Here is a 16894-nt window from a genome sequence, read left to right as displayed (position 1 = left end):
TATGTTAGGCCTTCGAAGCCTGTCTGCGGTCCCTCCTTCCACTAGGCCTCCACTGACCAGTCTACTGCTGCCTGTGTACCCCTGGAACCAATGTTAAAGTGCCTACAGCCCTAATTTATTATGTTAGGCCTTCGAAGCCTGTCTGCGGTCCCTCCTTCCACTAGGCCTCCACTGACCAGTCTACTGCTGCCCGTGTACCCCTGGAACCAATGTTAAAGTGCCTACAGCCCTAATTTATTATGTTAGGCCTTCAAAGCCTGTCTGCGGTCCCTCCTTCCACTAGGCCTCCACTGACCAGTCTACTGCTGCCCGTGTACCCCTGGAACCAATGTTAAAGTGCCTACAGCCCTAATTTATTATGTTAGGCCTTCGAAGCCTGTCTGCGGTCCCTCCTTCCACTAGGCCTCCACTGACCAGTCTACTGCTGCCTGTGTACCCCTGGAACCAATGTTAAAGTGCCTACAGCCCTAATTTATTATGTTAGGCCTTCGAAGCCTGTCTGCGGTCCCTCCTTCCAATAGTTCTCCACTGACCAGACCAATGCTGGCCGTGTACCCCTGGAACCCAGCTGAAAGTGCATGGAGCCTCCTTTTTTTCTTTGTTTTATATTTAGAAAACCCAGATGAACTACGCTGTACCACGGTTCAAGCTACCCAGTCGACATTTCTTTTGCGAGAAAAGCCATCCCAGCCCTCCACCAGCATGAAAAAGTCTGCATTGTCATAGCACTCAGGCAATCAAACAGTAGAAAGGTGCACCTGACAAGAGACGCATGGACCAGTAGGCATGTCCACAAAAAGTTACGTGTCCATTACTGCGCACTGGGTTAATGTGTTGGATGCATGGTCCACAGGGGACAGCCTACAAAGTCTGTCTGCAGTCCCTAATTCAAATTGTCCTCCGCTGACCACACCACTGCTGCACGTGTACCCCTGGAACCAATTTTAAAGTGCCTACAACCTAATTTTGTTATGTTAGGCCTACTACGCCTGTCTGCGGTCCCTCCTTCCAATACTCGTCCACTGACCACACCATTGCTGTCCGTGTACCCCTGAAACCTATTTTTAATTGCATAGAGCATCCTTTTTTTAATTGTAGGCGTACAAAGTCTGTCTGCGGTCCACTATTGAAATTGTCCTCCACTGACCAGAGCAATGCTGCCTGTGTACCCCTGTAACCTTTTTTAAACTGCAGTGAGCCACATTTTTGGTTTAAGGCCTACTACCTGTGTCTGTCTGCGCCACTCAATACAGCTGTCCTCCTTTGAAAAAAGCAGAGCGTCAATAGTCTTGTTTTCAGCCTCTAGGAATTTGAAAACTGCATTGGGGCTACTACTTTGGCAGGGCCTACTAAAGGTGTCTGCCGCTCCAAGGTGTGCCCCAGGTTTCCTCTCCATTGCTTCGATCTTCCGACTCTCGTTTAGTAGTTGTTGAAAACTACACTGCATTAGGCCTACAAATTGGGTATGGGGTGTAGAGACGGTATGTTCCACTCCAAGGTGTTCCCCAGGTTTCCTCTCCATTGCTTGGGTCTTCCGACTCTCGTTTAGTAGTTGTTGAAAACTACACTGCATTAGGCCTACAAATTGGGTATGGGGTGTAGAGACGGTATGTTCCACTCCAAGGTGTTCCCCAGGTTTCCTCTCCATTGCTTGGGTCTTCCGACTCTCGTTTAGTAGTTGTTGAAAACTACACTGCATTAGGCCTACAAAATGGGTATGGGGTGTAGAGACGGTATGTTCCACTCCAAGGTGTTCCCCAGGTTTCCTCTCCATTGCTTGGGTCTTCCAACTCTCGTTTAGTAGTTGTTGAAAACTACACTGCATTAGGCCTACAAATTGGGTATGGGGTGTAGAGACGGTGTGTTCCACTCCAAGGTGTTCCCCAGGTTTCGTCCATATTGCTTCGATCTTCCGACTCTCGTTTAGTAGTTGTTGAAAACTACACTGCATTAGGCCTACAAATTGGGTTTGGGGTGTAGAGAGACGGTGTGTTACACTCCAAGGTGTTCCCCAGGTTTCCTCTCCATTGCTTGGGTCTTGCGACTCTCGTTTAGTAGTTGTTGAAAACTACACTGCATTAGGCCTACAAATTGGGTATGGGGTGTAGAGACGGTATGTTCCACTCCAAGGTGTTCCCCAGGTTTCCTCTCCATTGCTTGGGTCTTCCGACTCTTGTTTAGTAGTTGTTGAAAACTACACTGCATTCGGCCTACAAGTTGGGTCTGGGTTGTAGAGACGGTGTCTTCCGCTCCAAGGTGTTCTCCAGGTTTCCTCTCCATTGCTTCAATCTTAAAGCTCTTGTTTAGTAGTTGTTGAAAACAACACTGCATTCGGCCTACAAGTTGGGTCTGGGGTGTAGAGACGGTGTCTTCCACTCCAAGGTCTTCCCCAGGTTTCCTGTCCATTGCTTCGATCTTCTGGCTCTCGTTTAGTCGTTGTTGAAAACAACACTGCATTAGGCCTACTAGTTGGGTTGGGGCCTTCTATCTGTGTCTGCCGCTCCTTACTGTTCTCCTCCAGTGAACAAAGCTGTGCCGCCGGTTTACTACTGTTGCCAATTTTGAACTGCAATTAGAATACTTACTGATTTGGGCCTACTCTCTGTGTCAGCCTCTCATTCCAGTTGTCCTCCACTGAACAAAACAATGCCCCCTGGTTAGTCCTGTTACCAATTTTGAACTGCATTTAGCCCACTTTATTCTTTGGGCCCATATCTGTTTCCCCCTCATCCTGCCCATTGCCCAGCCAGTGATAGATGAGTCTGCTGGTACATTGACCCATAATGCAACATTCCCCGTGCACGCTACACTGCAAGATTATGACCCTGCTGAAAATCAGGTCCCCCTTCCCGCATACCATACCACCTTACACGGGGACAAAGAGGAAGGTGCAGATGAAGGTGCAGGTTCCTTCATCAGGTGGGGGGAGGAATACTCGTTGGCGACGTCACTGGCACAGGGCCCCTCATAGTACGCAAAAGTGTTGCTGCCGGTGGGAGGCGCCCCCACCGTGCAAACACACCGCTGTACTTTGAGGGGCCCTGTGCCAGTGCCAATGCCAACGAGTGGGCCCCCCCTGCTTGCTCAGGATCACAGCACTTGCAAAGTTGAAATACTTACCTCTCCCTGCTCCACTGCCGTGACGTGGTCCAGATTTACTGGGCACACTAATTACTTGAACCAGCCCTACCCCCCACAACTTTAGCCAAATGACCCCCAATTTCCAATGCCTTCCAATTATTATAAGCTAAATTACGATTGACAAGCTTCTATAACAAGAATGGATGTTTTTGCCATTAAAATGGGCAGTGTAGGTGTTTTCCTGGCCTCCACTCACTGCCGACTATGCTCCCCCATTGAATTGCTTTGGGTTTCGTGTTTCGGTCGATCCCCGACTTTTCGCGATAATCGGCCGATTCCACTCGACTCGACTTTTGAGATAGTCGGGTTTCGACTCTAAAAAGGTCAAGGTCGCTCAACTCTAGTCGCCACTCAAAACTCGCCACGCGTAAAATTCGCCACATGCAAAACTCACCACATGTAAAACTAGGCTCACGCAAAACTCACCACACATGCAAAACTCACCTCGTGGAAAACTCGCCACACGCAAAACTTGCACACGCGGAAAAATTGCCACATGCACAAAAGTTGCAACACATGCAAAAGTTGCCTCACACAAAACTTGCACATACTCAAAACGCACCACACATAAAACTCGCCACGAGCAAAACTCACCATGCGCAAAACTTGCTGCACACAACTTGCTACACTAACCTGTCACATGCAACTCGACACACAAAAAGTTGCGACACGAATGTCGCAACACAAAACTCATCTCACAAAAGTCGCTACATACATGTCGCCACACGCAACACAGCAAACACAACTAGACACACACAAGTCTGGTATTATCCTTCAAAAATAAAAATCTGATTAATAAGCAGACAAACTACAAGAGCAACAAATGTACCATATAGGAAATCCAGCAGCTGTCAGTCACATAACCTGCCTATTATGTGTATGTGTGAGCTAATATATACTGCCAGGGGAAGGGCTTCCTGTTGGCTGGGGATTTATCAGGCTGCCAATTTAGCTTACAAATACTGAGATAAAAATACTGACCAAATAACGTGTGAAAGAGGTCTAATACAGGGGAGATGACACACAGGTATATACTGTACTATATACAGGAGCAGATGACACACATATATATGCTATATACAGGAGGAGATGACATACAGGTATATACTATATACAGGGGAGATGACACACAGGTATATACTATATACTGGAGGAGATGGCATACACATATATACTATATATGGGAGGAGATGACATACAGGTATATACTATATACAGGAGGAGATGACATACCAGTATATACTATATACAGGAGGAGATGACACACAGGTATATACTATATTCAGGAGGAAATGACATACAGGTACAGTATAACAGTATATACTGTACAAAAGAGGAGATGACACATAGGTATATACAGGAGGAGATGATATACAGGTATACACTGTATACAGGAAGAGATGACATGCAGTTATATACTATATACAGAAGGAGATGACATACAGGTATATATTATATACAGGGGATATGACATACAGGTATATACTATATATAGGAGGAAATGAAATACAGGTATATACTATATACAGAAGAGATGACATACAGGTATATACTATATACAGGAGGAGATGACACATAGGTATATACAGTATACAGAAGGAGATGACATACAGCAGGCATATACTATATACAGGGGAGATGACATACACGTATATACTATATACAGAAGAGATAACATACAGGTATATACTATATACAGGAGGAGATGACACAGGTATATACAGTATACAGAAGGAAATGACATACAGGTATATAGTATATTCGTGTGAGGTGAAAATGAAAAAGTGTGATTGCAAAATGAGAGGAGTGAGGGAAAATAGTGGAGTGATCGGAAAATGACAGATGTGAGGTTGAAATGACAAGTGTTAGGGGGGAATGAGAGGAGTGAGGGGAAAATGAAAGGAGTAAGGAGGAAAATTAGAGATGTGAGGGGGAAAATGAGAGGCGTGATGGGAAAATGAGAGAAGTGAGATGCTATAACTAACCAGAGATATACAGGTATACTATGCCCAGGCAACGCTGGGCTTTTCAGCTAGTTCTCTATATAATACCCATGGCACCCAGATTACTCTAAATTTGTCTAGTGAGAAACGTGTGTAAGCTCCAATCTCCTCTATATAATAAAGCTGGTCAACTTTTTGGATCCAACCAATAACAGTTGGGCAGCTCTGAGAGAGCCATTTTGTAGGAATAATTAGTTTGGACGCTGCTAACAAAAATAGAAGCAGTGATTTGTACTTGGTCTGTGAAATGTCGCTGGACCAGTTTAGAAAGATGAGGCGCAGCTGAGGAGGTTTCGAAAACTTGCACAACTTGGTTATAATTTTCAGAATCTTGTCCCAAAACGGTTTTATCTTATTGCATGACCACCAAATGTGTAGGAACGTCCCTTTATCTCTGGTACATCTCCAACAGGCAGGGGGTATACTGGGGTACCATCAGAGCCGTATTTAGAGTTTCTGCTGCCCTAGGCACTTTTAGTGATGCCTCCCACATTGCTAAGTATGACACTATCGGCTGTGACTTTGGCAAAAATCGCTGATGTGAAAGGAGCTTTTTGCAGCAGATCCGGCAGTTTTTCAGCATCTGCCGCGTAACAGATCACTTACGGCAACACTGCGTTCGGCCTCATTCATTCCCTATGGGACTTGCGGACATGTGCGGTACTTGCGGTTTTGCAGTGATCCGGCAAATGCGGTACTTGCTGCAATGGAAAAAAAATGCTGCTAGCAGTGTTTTTTTGTCTCACCGCAAGTGCAAAACCTCAAGTGCCTCACATTTCTGCAAGTAGCCATCCCTACCTGTCCCTGCACCGTGCTAGCTCATCCCCAACCATCCCTCCCTGACCTAAAACTACACTATAAAGCTTTAGAAAAACAATTTATTAACATATTCCTACGATAATGAGGGCTCCAGGCTACGGCGTAGACTGAGACGGGCGGTATCCGGGTCTTCATTATCTCTGTGTGCTCACCCTCAGTCCCTGCCTCACTGCCTGTGCTGCACTGTGCACAGACCTCCCTCCACCGAACCCGGTAATCGCCGCTTGCAGTAGCATACCAGCAGAGGTGTATCTAGGTTTTCTGGCACCCGGGGCAAGAATTAATTTTGGTGCCCCTCAGGACATATGCGATTTGCACACTTAGTCATGCATCGACGAGCCGCTCTCCTTAATGCTTTCAATGTTCAGTGAAAAACAGAGAAGCAGAAGAGAAGCTTGTTGTCACAGGACCACAAGTATGAAAGTCACATGTGAGTGAAGTGTCCATGTGATGACTACTGGAGCCTGCAGAGCTGAATCCTGGCATTGCAGGCTTCTGAATTATCACAACGAATGCACTGCACACTTTTAGGATTCTCCCTTGCCGGTGGACGGTCATGTCAGCACAAGCATGTGATTTGTATACCTCTGACCACATTCCGACTAGACGTGCCAGGCCTCGCTCGGTTCATTTTCACTGACTGAGGCCACACATGTCTAGTCAGCATGTGATCGCATATATGTAAATTGCCAGCACGAGAGAATCCTGACAGCGTGCAGTGCGCACTGTGAGAAGTCAGAAGTCTGCAGTCACAAAGAATGACTGCAGACTCATTACAAACCTGGACAACCCTGTTATGATCTGGTGGCCTAGGAGCAGCATGAGACGTACTCTGGAGAAGGTGGTACCTTTACTGACCGCAAACCCTGAACTAGCAGCGCAACTAGAAGTAGCCGTGGGGGGTACCTAACACTCCCTAGACCCCTCGACACAGCCTAAGAACTAACTACCCCTAAAGACAGAAATGGGAAAACTATCTTGCCTCAGAGAAAATCCCCAAAGGATAGACAGCCGCCCACAAATATTGACTGTGAAAGGAGAGGGAAATAACATACGCAGACATGAAATCAGGATTTAGCATAGGAGGCCATACTAGCTAAAAAGGAAGAATAGGACAGAGTACTATGCGGTCAGTATTAAAACACTAGAAAATATCCACCACAGAAAATACAAAACTCCACATCTGACTAAAGACATGGAGGGTATGTCTGCATTTCCAGAGACACAGCTAGGCTGCAAAAAATCCTTCACAGACAAAGCTGGACAAAACAAAACAAGAAAATGCACAGACTATAAGGTCCACAGCAGGTGGACAGCAAAAAACAAGGCCAGAACTTATCTTTGAAAAAAAATGAACAGCAGACCAGGAGAGACCAAGTATGGATGTGAATCCTCCAAAAACAATGGACAACTGGCACTGACTAAAGGATAAAGCAGGACGTAAATAGCCCAGCCCAAATTGCAAAAAATGGATACACCTGATAAATGCTGCGATCCAACTACCGCAGCACTACCACTCATAACCACTGGAGGGAGCCCAAGAGCAGAATTCACAACAGTACCCCCCCCCCCTTGAGGAGGGGTCACCGAACCCTCACCAGAGCCCCCAGGCCGATCAGGATGAGCCAAATGAAAGGCACAAACCAAATCGTCAGCATGAACATCGGAGGCAACAACCCAAGAATTATCCTCCTGGCCATAACCCTTCCATTTGACCAGATACTGAAGCTTCCGCCTCGAAAAACGAGAATCCAAAATCTTCTCAACCACATACTCCAACTCCCCATCAATCAACACCGGGGTCGGAGGATCAGCAGAGGGAACAACGGGCACCACATACTTCCGCAACAAAGATCTATGGAACACACTATGGATGGAAAAAGAGGCTGGAAGGGCCAAACGAAAAGACACCGGATTGATAATCTCAGAAATCCTATAAGGACCAATAAACCAAGGCTTGAGCTTAGGGGAAGAAACCTTCATAGGAACATGACGGGAAGACAATCAGACCAAATCCCCAACCCGAAGCCGGGAACCAACACACCGACAACGGTTAGCAAAACGCTGAGCCTCCTCCTGAGACAACACCAAATTGTCCACCACATGAGCCCAAATCCGCTGCAGCCTGTCAACCACTGAATCCACACCAAGACAATCAGAAGTCTCAACCTGCCCTAAAGAAAAACGAGGATGAAAACCAAAATTACAAAAAAAGGCGAAACCAAGGTAGCAGAACTAGCCCGATTATTAAGGGCAAACTCGGCCAATGGCAAGAACGCCACCCAATCATCCTGATCAGCAGGCACAAAGCATCTCAAATAAGTTTCCAAAGTCTGATTAGTTTGCTCCGTCTGGCCATTTGTCTGAGGATGAAATGCGGAAGAAAAAGACAAATCAATGCCCAGCCTAGCACAAAAGGCCCGCCAAAACCTAGAAACAAACTGGGAACCTCTATCGGACACAATATTCTCCGGGATGCCATGCAAACGAACCACATGCTGAAAAAACAACGGAACCAAATCAGAAGAGGAAGGCAATTTAGGCAAAGGTACTAAATGAACCATCTAAGAAAACCAGTCACAAACCACCCAGATAACCGACATTCTCTGGGAAACCGGAAGATCTGAAATAAAATCCATAGAAATATGCGTCCAAGGTCTCTCAGGGACCGGCAAAGGCAGAAGCAACCCGCTAGCGTGGGAACAGCAAGGCTTAGCCCGCGCACAAATCCCACAGGACTGCACAAAAGAACGCACATCCCACGACAAAGAAGGCCACCAAAAGGACCTACCAACCAAATCTCTGGTACCAAAAATCCCAGGATGGCCAGCCAACACAGAACAATGAACCTCAGAAATCACTTTACTAGTCCATCTATCAGGAACAAACAGTTTCCCCACTGGACAGCGGTCAGGTTTATTAGCCTGAAATTCCTGAAGAACCCGTCGTAAATCAGGGGAGATGGCAGAAAGAATCACCCCTTCCTTCAGAATGCCGACCGGCTCAAGAACCCCAGGGGAATCAGGAAAAAAAACTCCTAGAGAGGGCATCCGCCTTAACATTCTTAGTACCAGGAAGGTACGAAACCACAAAATCAAAATGGGAGAAAAACCGGGACCATCGAGCCTGTCTAGGATTCAGTCGTTTGGCAGACTCAAGGTAAATCAGATTCTTATGATCGGTCAAGACCACAATACGGTGCTTGGCCCACTCAAGCCAATGACGCCACTCCTCACATGCCCACTTCATAGCCTACAACTCCCGATTGCCGACATCATAATTGCGTTCTGCAGGCAAAAACTTCCGAGAAAAGAAAGCACACGGTTTCATCAAGGAACCATCAGAATTCCTCTGAGACAAAACGGCCCCTGCCCCAATCTCAGACGCGTCAACCTCAACCTGAAATGGAAGAGAAACATCCGGCTGACGCAACACAGGGGCAGAAGTAAATTGGTGTTTAAGCTCCTGAAAGGCAGAAACAGCCGCAGAGGACCAATTCGTCACATCAGCGCCTTTCTTCGTCAAATCGGTCAGAGGTTTAACCACACTGGAGAAGTTGGCAATGAAACGACGATAAAAATTAGAAAAGCCCAAGAATTTCTGAAGGCTCTTCACAGATGTGGGCTGAATCCAATCATGAATGGCCTGAACCTTAACCGGATCCATTTCTATAGATGAGGGAGAAAAAATGAAGCCCAAAAAAGAAACCTTCTGCACTCCAAAGATGCACTTCGACCCCTTCACAAACAAAGCATTATCACGGAGGATCTGAAATACCATCCTGACCTGTTTCACATGAGACTCCCAATCATCAGAAAAAATCAAAATATCATCCAAATATACAACCATGAACTTATCAAGATAACTCCGAAAGATATGCATGAAGGACTGGAATACAGATGGGGCATTAGAGAGTCCGAATGGCATCACTAGGTATTCAAAATGGCCTTTGGGCGTATTAAATGCAGTTTTCCACTCGTCACCCTGTTTAATACGAATAAGATTATATGCCCCTCGAAGGTCAATCTTAGTAAACCAGCTAGCCCCCTTAATCCTAGCAAACAAATCAGTAAGAAAAGGCAAAGGGTATTGAAATTTGACCGTGATCTTATTCAAGAAGCGATAATCAATACACGGTCTCAAGGAGCCATCCTTCTTGGCAACAAAAAAAAAAACCTGCTCCCAATCTTGAAGAAGATGGCCGAATCTGCCCCTTCTCCAAAGACTCCTTAATATAGCTCCGCATGGCGGCATGTTCAGGCACAGACAGGTTGAAAAGTCGACCCTTAGGGAACTTACAACCTGGAATCAAGTCAATAGCACAATCATAGTCCCTATGTGGTGGAAGGGAACTGGATTTAGGCTCATCAAATACATCCTGGAAATCTGACAAAAACTCAGGAATTTCAGAAGAGGGGGAAGAGGAAATCGACATCAAAGGAACGTGATCATGAACCCCCTGACAACCACAACTAGTCACAGACGTGGATTTCCAATCTAACACCGGATTATGTAGCTGTAACCATGGAAAACCCAGCACAATATCATCATGCAAATTATGCAACACCAGTAAATGACAATCTTCCTGATGGGCTGGCGCCATGCGCATGGTCAGCTGTGTCCAAAACTGAGGTTTATTTTTAGCCAACGGTGTAGCAACAATCCCCCTTAAAGGAATAGGGTTCTGCAAAGGCTGCAAGGGGAAACCACAACGTCTGGCAAATTCTAAGTCCATTACATTCAGAGCGGCGCCTGAATCCACAAATGCCATGACAGAAAATGACGATAATGAGCAGATCAAGGTCACAGATAACAGAAATTTTGGTTGTACAGTACTGATGGTAACAGAACTAGCGATTCTCTTTGTACGCTTAGGGCAATCAGAAATAACATGAGCAGAATCGCCGCAGTAAAAACACAACCTATTCTGACGCCTAAATTCTTGACGCTCAGCTCTAGACAAAATCCTATCACACTGCATAGGCTCAGTGCTCCTCTCGGTGGACAACACCACAGTGTGCACAACTCTGCGCTCGCGCAAGCGCCGATCAATCTGAATGGCCAGAGACATAGAATCACTCAGACCAGCAGGCGTGGGGAACCCCACCATAACATCTTTAACGGATTCAGAAAGACCCTTTCTGAAAATTGCCGCCAAGGCATCCTCATTCCATTTAGTCAGTACAGACCATTTTCTAAATTTCCGGCAATACTATTCTGCCGCTTCTTGACCCTGACACAGGGCCAACAAGATCTTCTCAGCTTGATCCACAGAATTAGGCTCATCATACAATAACCCCAATGCTTGAAAGAAAGAATCAACATTAAGCAAAGCAGGATTGCCAGATTCCAGGGAAAATGCCCAATCCTGTGGGTCACCACGCAGCAAGGATATGATGATTTTAACCTGCTGAATGGGATCACCAGAAGAACATGGAGCTGGCATGAAACAGAAACCACATCATGGCCTGGAGCAGTGGGTAAGATTGTGTGAGAGATGTGAGGCCATTCCGTGATGCCAGCAGAGTTGTTACAACATCATTCAAATTTTGTAAACTGAAGATGGCCTCTCGTTCCTCCCCACTGCAGTTACTGGCCCCATACCCACTGTGGCACAATTTTTCAATATCTTCCGTAACCAATCTAGTATACACCTCCACTGCTTGACAAATACTCAGTGGAGGAAATTTTGTGGATTTATTTATAAGAGACAGGGGAAAGCTCTGGTTTGCCAAGGAATACTCACTCTCTTCCACCAATGCCTCAAGGTTATCCAAGGCCTCCCTCTCCATGTCAGATAGAGATGTTTCTTCAGTACCAGATTTAGAATGTAACCTCTGCAAAATTACTTTCCTTGAAAAAAGATGTAAGTCCTTGATGGCTATAAAGGGGTCTGGATATTTGGAAGGAGAAAAAGTTAGACCTTTTTCAAGAACTGAGATTTGAATATCAGATAACTCATGGTTCGACAGATTTATTACCTTGAGATGGTCATTTTTTCCTTTTTTGAAACCTTTTGTAAAAAAATCGGCTGGTTTCCTGTTCCCACCATTACGTGTATTGTATTTAGTAGAATGATATACTTCACGCTCATTTCCAGATGCATTATGTTCCAACACAGATGATGCCGAGCTGAAGGATGACTCTCGTGGCCGTGATCTTTTTACGGACTCCTTTTTGAATTGCCATCTAAAAATCCTATTCTATTCATAATCCGTCAGATCCCTCTGATATTTCTTGATCTTCTTATCACAAATCTCCTTTTCCCATTTCTCCATGTCTTTATTGAGATCACTGGAAAAACAGTATCAGAATCAGTGGGATATGTTGAAGTGTTCCAAAGCTATAACCTCATAAAGTGACAATGGTCAGAATTGTAAAAATTGGCTTGGTCATTAAAGAAGTTGTCCACTACAATATATATATGTTTTTCATAAATCTTGCTATTATGTTCCACTGAAAACATCCACTGTGTTTATTTTAGAAATATTACCTTTTATCTTGCTGTAGCATCTTCAGTGCTGGATCCAGCTATCAAGGGGTTAATCAACAACTTCCTTTCTCCTGAGTTATTGTGCTCTAATACTACAAGTTCCATGATGCATTGCACTGGCCACTAAGCTTGAACCTACCACACCAACTCCAAAACACACCCAAACCCTCCCTCCTCTATCTTCAAAAAGATTTGTGATGTCATTTCTGTCCAACCTCCTCTTTTACATTTGTCCAACCCACACTCCATTACACACAGATAGAAAGATAGATAACAGATAAATATGTATCTATATATCTATGTCTATTTACATAGATATGTCCATATCCATGTTTCTAAACCCCTTCACCCCTGGAGCTTTTTTTGTTTATCGCTACCCTTCTTTCCAGAGCCATAATGTTTCCGTCAATATGGCCATGTGAGGGCTTATCTTTTGCGGGACAAGTTCTACTTTTGAACGACACTATTGGTTTTACCATGTCGTGTAACAGAAAATGTGAAAAAAATTCAAAGTGCGATGAAATTGCAAAAAAAGTGCAAATCCCACACTTGTTTTTTGCTTGGCTTTATTGCTAGGTTCACTAAATGCTAAGGCTGTGTGCACACCTTGCGGATTTGATTCCAGATCCGCAGGGTTTTTTGCAGTACGGAATTGCATCAAATCCGCAGTGTAGTGAACAACAGCCTATGTAAGTCTATGGGAGCCGCAGACTTGTTGTGCACACACTGCGGAAAAAGCCGCACCGAAATGCAGCTTTTTTTCCTGCAGCATGTCACTTCTTTTGTGCCGAACTGCAGCGTTTCTGCATCCTTAGACTTTCATTGAGTTGGGCACATCCGCTGCAAAACCGCAGATGTAAAAAAGATCTGCAGTTTTGCTTTGGATGTGGGTCTGAGAAATGCTGCAGTTCGGCACAAACTGATATATATATATAGATAGATATATGAAGAGATAGATGTATGCATCTATAGATCTATTTATATGTAGAGCTGTCTATCCATTTCATCTATCATCTGTCTATGTGTGTGTAATTAAGTGTGGGTTGGACAAATGTAAAAGAGGAGGTTGGACAATAATGACATCACAAATTTTATTTTTGTTTAATAACACATCTTTGTTTAGCTTTCAAAAATGCATACAAAAATGCACAATAACTGCGCAAATACCGCACCAAAAAAAATAAAAAATGCATCAAAACCGCGCAAAAACTCCACCATAAATGCATCAAAACTGCATCAAAACCACAGCAAAAACTGCATCAAAACCGCACCGAAAACTGTATCAAAACCCCACCAAAAACTGCATCAAAACCGCACCAAAAGCTGCATCAAAACTGCACCAAAAACTGCATCAAAACCGCACCAAATACTGCTTAAAAACCGCATCAAAAACGCATCAAAACCGCACCAAAAACTGCACTAAAACTGCATCAAAACTGCACCAAGGACTGCATCAAAAACTGCATCAAAACCGCACCAAGAACTGCATCAAAACCGTAGCAAGAACTGCATCAAAAACTGCATCAAAACCGCACCAAAAGCTGCATCAAAACCGCACCAAAAACTGCATCAAAACCGCACCAAATACTGCTTAAAAACCGCACCAAAAACTGCATCAAAAACGCATCAAAACCGCACCAAAAACTGCACCAAAACTGCATCAAAATTGCACCAAGGACTGCATCAAAAACTGCATCAAAACCGCACCAAGAACTGCATCAAAACCGTAGCAAGAACTGCATCAAAAACTGCATCAAAACCACACCAAAAACTGTATAAAACCGCACCAAAAACTGCATCAAAATTGCACAAAAACCACAGGAAAAACTGCATCAAAAACACAGCATCAAAACCGCACCAAGAACTGCATCAAAAACTGCATCAAAACCGCACCAAAAACTTCATCAAAACCACACCAAAAACTGCATCAAAACCGCACCAAAAACTGCATCAAAACTGCACTAAAAACTGCGTCAAAACTTCACCAAAAACTGCATAAAAAAAGCATCAAAAACCTGATTCAAAACCACGCAAAAAACCGCACCAAATACTGCAGCAAAAACTGAATCAAAACCGCACCAAAAACGCACCAAGAACTGCATCAAAACCGCACAAAAAACCCGCATCAATACCGCGCAAAAACCATGAAAAAATGCATCAAAAACGCAGCTGTGTTTTCTGCAAGGAGATGCAGATTTTGTGCAGAAAATTCTGCACCCAAATCTGCAACGTGTGCACACAGCATAGTACTGACCTGCCATTATGATTCTTCAGGTGATTACGAGTTCATAGACACCAAACATGTCTAGGTTTTTTTTTTATCTACGTGGTGAAAAAAAATTCCAAACTTTGCTAAAAAAACAAATGTGCCTTTTTCCAATACACGTAGCGTCTATATTTTCTGAGATATCAGGTTGGGTGTGGGCTAATTTTTTGCGTCCCGAGCTGACATTTTTAATGATACCACTTTTGTGCAGATACGTTCTTTTGATCGGTATTTTAATGTCGCAGCGACCAAAAAAACATAATTTTGGCTTTTGATTTTTTTTCTCTCGCTACACCGTTTAGCGATCATGTATATTTTTTTGTTGTATTGAAAACAGCTGACATGTTGCGGCTTTGAAGTGGGCTCACCGCCGAAGCCCACCTCAAAGCGGGGGATACTGCCAGCTGACGTAGTATTCCATCAGCTGGCAGAAAGGGGTTAATTAACAATATGGTTCACTTAAAAAAAACGAAAAAAAAAATGGCGTGTGCTCCCGTGCAGTTTTCTGCGCCAGAGGGGGAAAGCCGATGGCCGGGGGCAAATATTTGTAGCCTGCTATGAATATCAGCCCGCAGCTGTCTACGTAGCCTTTACTGGCTATTAAAAAATGACGTGGGGTCCCCCTATATTTTATAGCCAGAAAGGCTATGCAGACAGCTGCAGGGTGATATTCATAGCCACGGATATTGCCCCCCAAGGCTACAAATACCAGTCCGCAGCCGCCCCAGAAATGGCGCATCTGTGAGATGTGCCAATTCCGGCACTTAACCCCTCTCTTCCCACTCCCGTGTAGCAGTGGGATATAAGGTATTAAGGAGTTAATGTCACCTTGCTATTGTAAGGTGACATTAAGCCGGGTTAATAATGGAGAGGCGTCAATATGACGCCTATCCATTATTAATCCTAGAGTAGTGAAAGAGTTAAAAAAAATAAAAGACACACCCAGAAAAAAGTATTTTAACACTCTTAATTTAATCATACTTACCATACTTCAGCGCCTGCAAAAAACGTAAAATAATAAACCGTATACTACCTGTCCGCCGTAGTCCAATTAATAACGAGTGTCCCACGATGATCTCCCCTATAGAACAGTGACATCGGGTGAAATTAGCGGCGGCTGCAGCCTGGGGCTCACGTGACCTAGACTCAGCCACCAGCATAGCGCCACTCACAGGCGAAAACGACAATGGAAGGTATTTACACAATTCATTAGGGGCCCCGGGGGGATACATTGGGGGGTTAACTGAAAGTAGTGGACAACCCCTTTAAGTATCAAATTGTCTGTCACTAAGGGGTTAAAAAATCTTTATGACAAAATTCAGATATCACATTGAAAACAATGGGAGTCAGTTTATGGCTGTATTTCACATGAACATAGTCAAAAACCTGCATGAAATTTCCCCCATACAAAAACATTTTTGTGGTGCATGCTTCTACAGCTGACATTTCTGGTGTATACGTGTGTGGTGTACACCAATAAACATTTGCATATATAGCCACACATATTGCACACACTTATACAGTACATATACACAATGCACATATATACAGTATGTACCCACGCTGCACATAAAGTATATACACACGAGCTGAACAGGTGGTCAGGGACACTTCAAGAAACTCCCTGCTACATAGAGTTAAAGTCGCTAATCCAGCTGCTATGAACATGCCTGATCAGATACACGCATTACCCTTCATTACACAATTTCATGCGGACTATCCAAAGTTCAGGTCCATTATCCGCAAGCATTGGTCCATTTTACAAGGGGACAAAATAATAGGGGGTTACTTACCGAATGTCCCCAGGTTCATATTCAGGAAGGCTCGCTCTTTAGGTAGCCTTGTTGCTCCCACCATTAAACCATCTGTTAACCGTGAATCACGTCCTGGCACCCAGACACACGTCAGGTCTGGATTTACGCCCTGTGGCAATTGCTTTGGGTGTAGAAATACTTCCTTTAACAAGACGTGTTATTCTACATTCACAGACTCAGATTCTGTGAAGGAGTTCAGGATCAAGGAATGCATTACATGTTCCACCACAAGGGTTATCTACCTTATTGAGTGCCCATGCAAAAAATTGTATGTGGGCTGCACTAAGAGACCCCTAATGGTCCGAATTAAGGAACACTTGATGAATATTTGAAAGGGTTTCTCTGGTCATCCTCTCTC

The 16894-nt window shown here is 44.4% G+C and overlaps 1 protein-coding gene and 1 long non-coding RNA gene across 2 annotated transcripts in view; one reads left to right on the top strand and one right to left on the bottom strand.

Moving 5' to 3' along the window:
• The window catches only part of PGBD5 (piggyBac transposable element derived 5), a 481443-nt gene that overhangs the window by 407973 nt on the left and 56576 nt on the right, over positions 1-16894 (top strand). The window lies entirely within an intron of this gene.
• LOC138680593 (uncharacterized) lies at positions 11731-16626 on the bottom strand. Its single transcript, XR_011321675.1, has 3 exons — positions 16516-16626; positions 11945-12257; positions 11731-11856 (listed from the first exon to the last, which is right to left on the bottom strand). It is a non-coding gene; the product is annotated as an uncharacterized lncRNA (long non-coding RNA).

The sequence above is a fragment of the Ranitomeya imitator genome, chromosome 5, assembly GCF_032444005.1.
Source record: "Ranitomeya imitator isolate aRanImi1 chromosome 5, aRanImi1.pri, whole genome shotgun sequence".
NCBI lineage: Eukaryota > Metazoa > Chordata > Amphibia > Anura > Dendrobatidae > Ranitomeya > Ranitomeya imitator.
The sequence above is the reverse complement of the archived record's forward strand: the minus strand, read 5'-3'. Positions and strand labels throughout refer to the sequence as shown.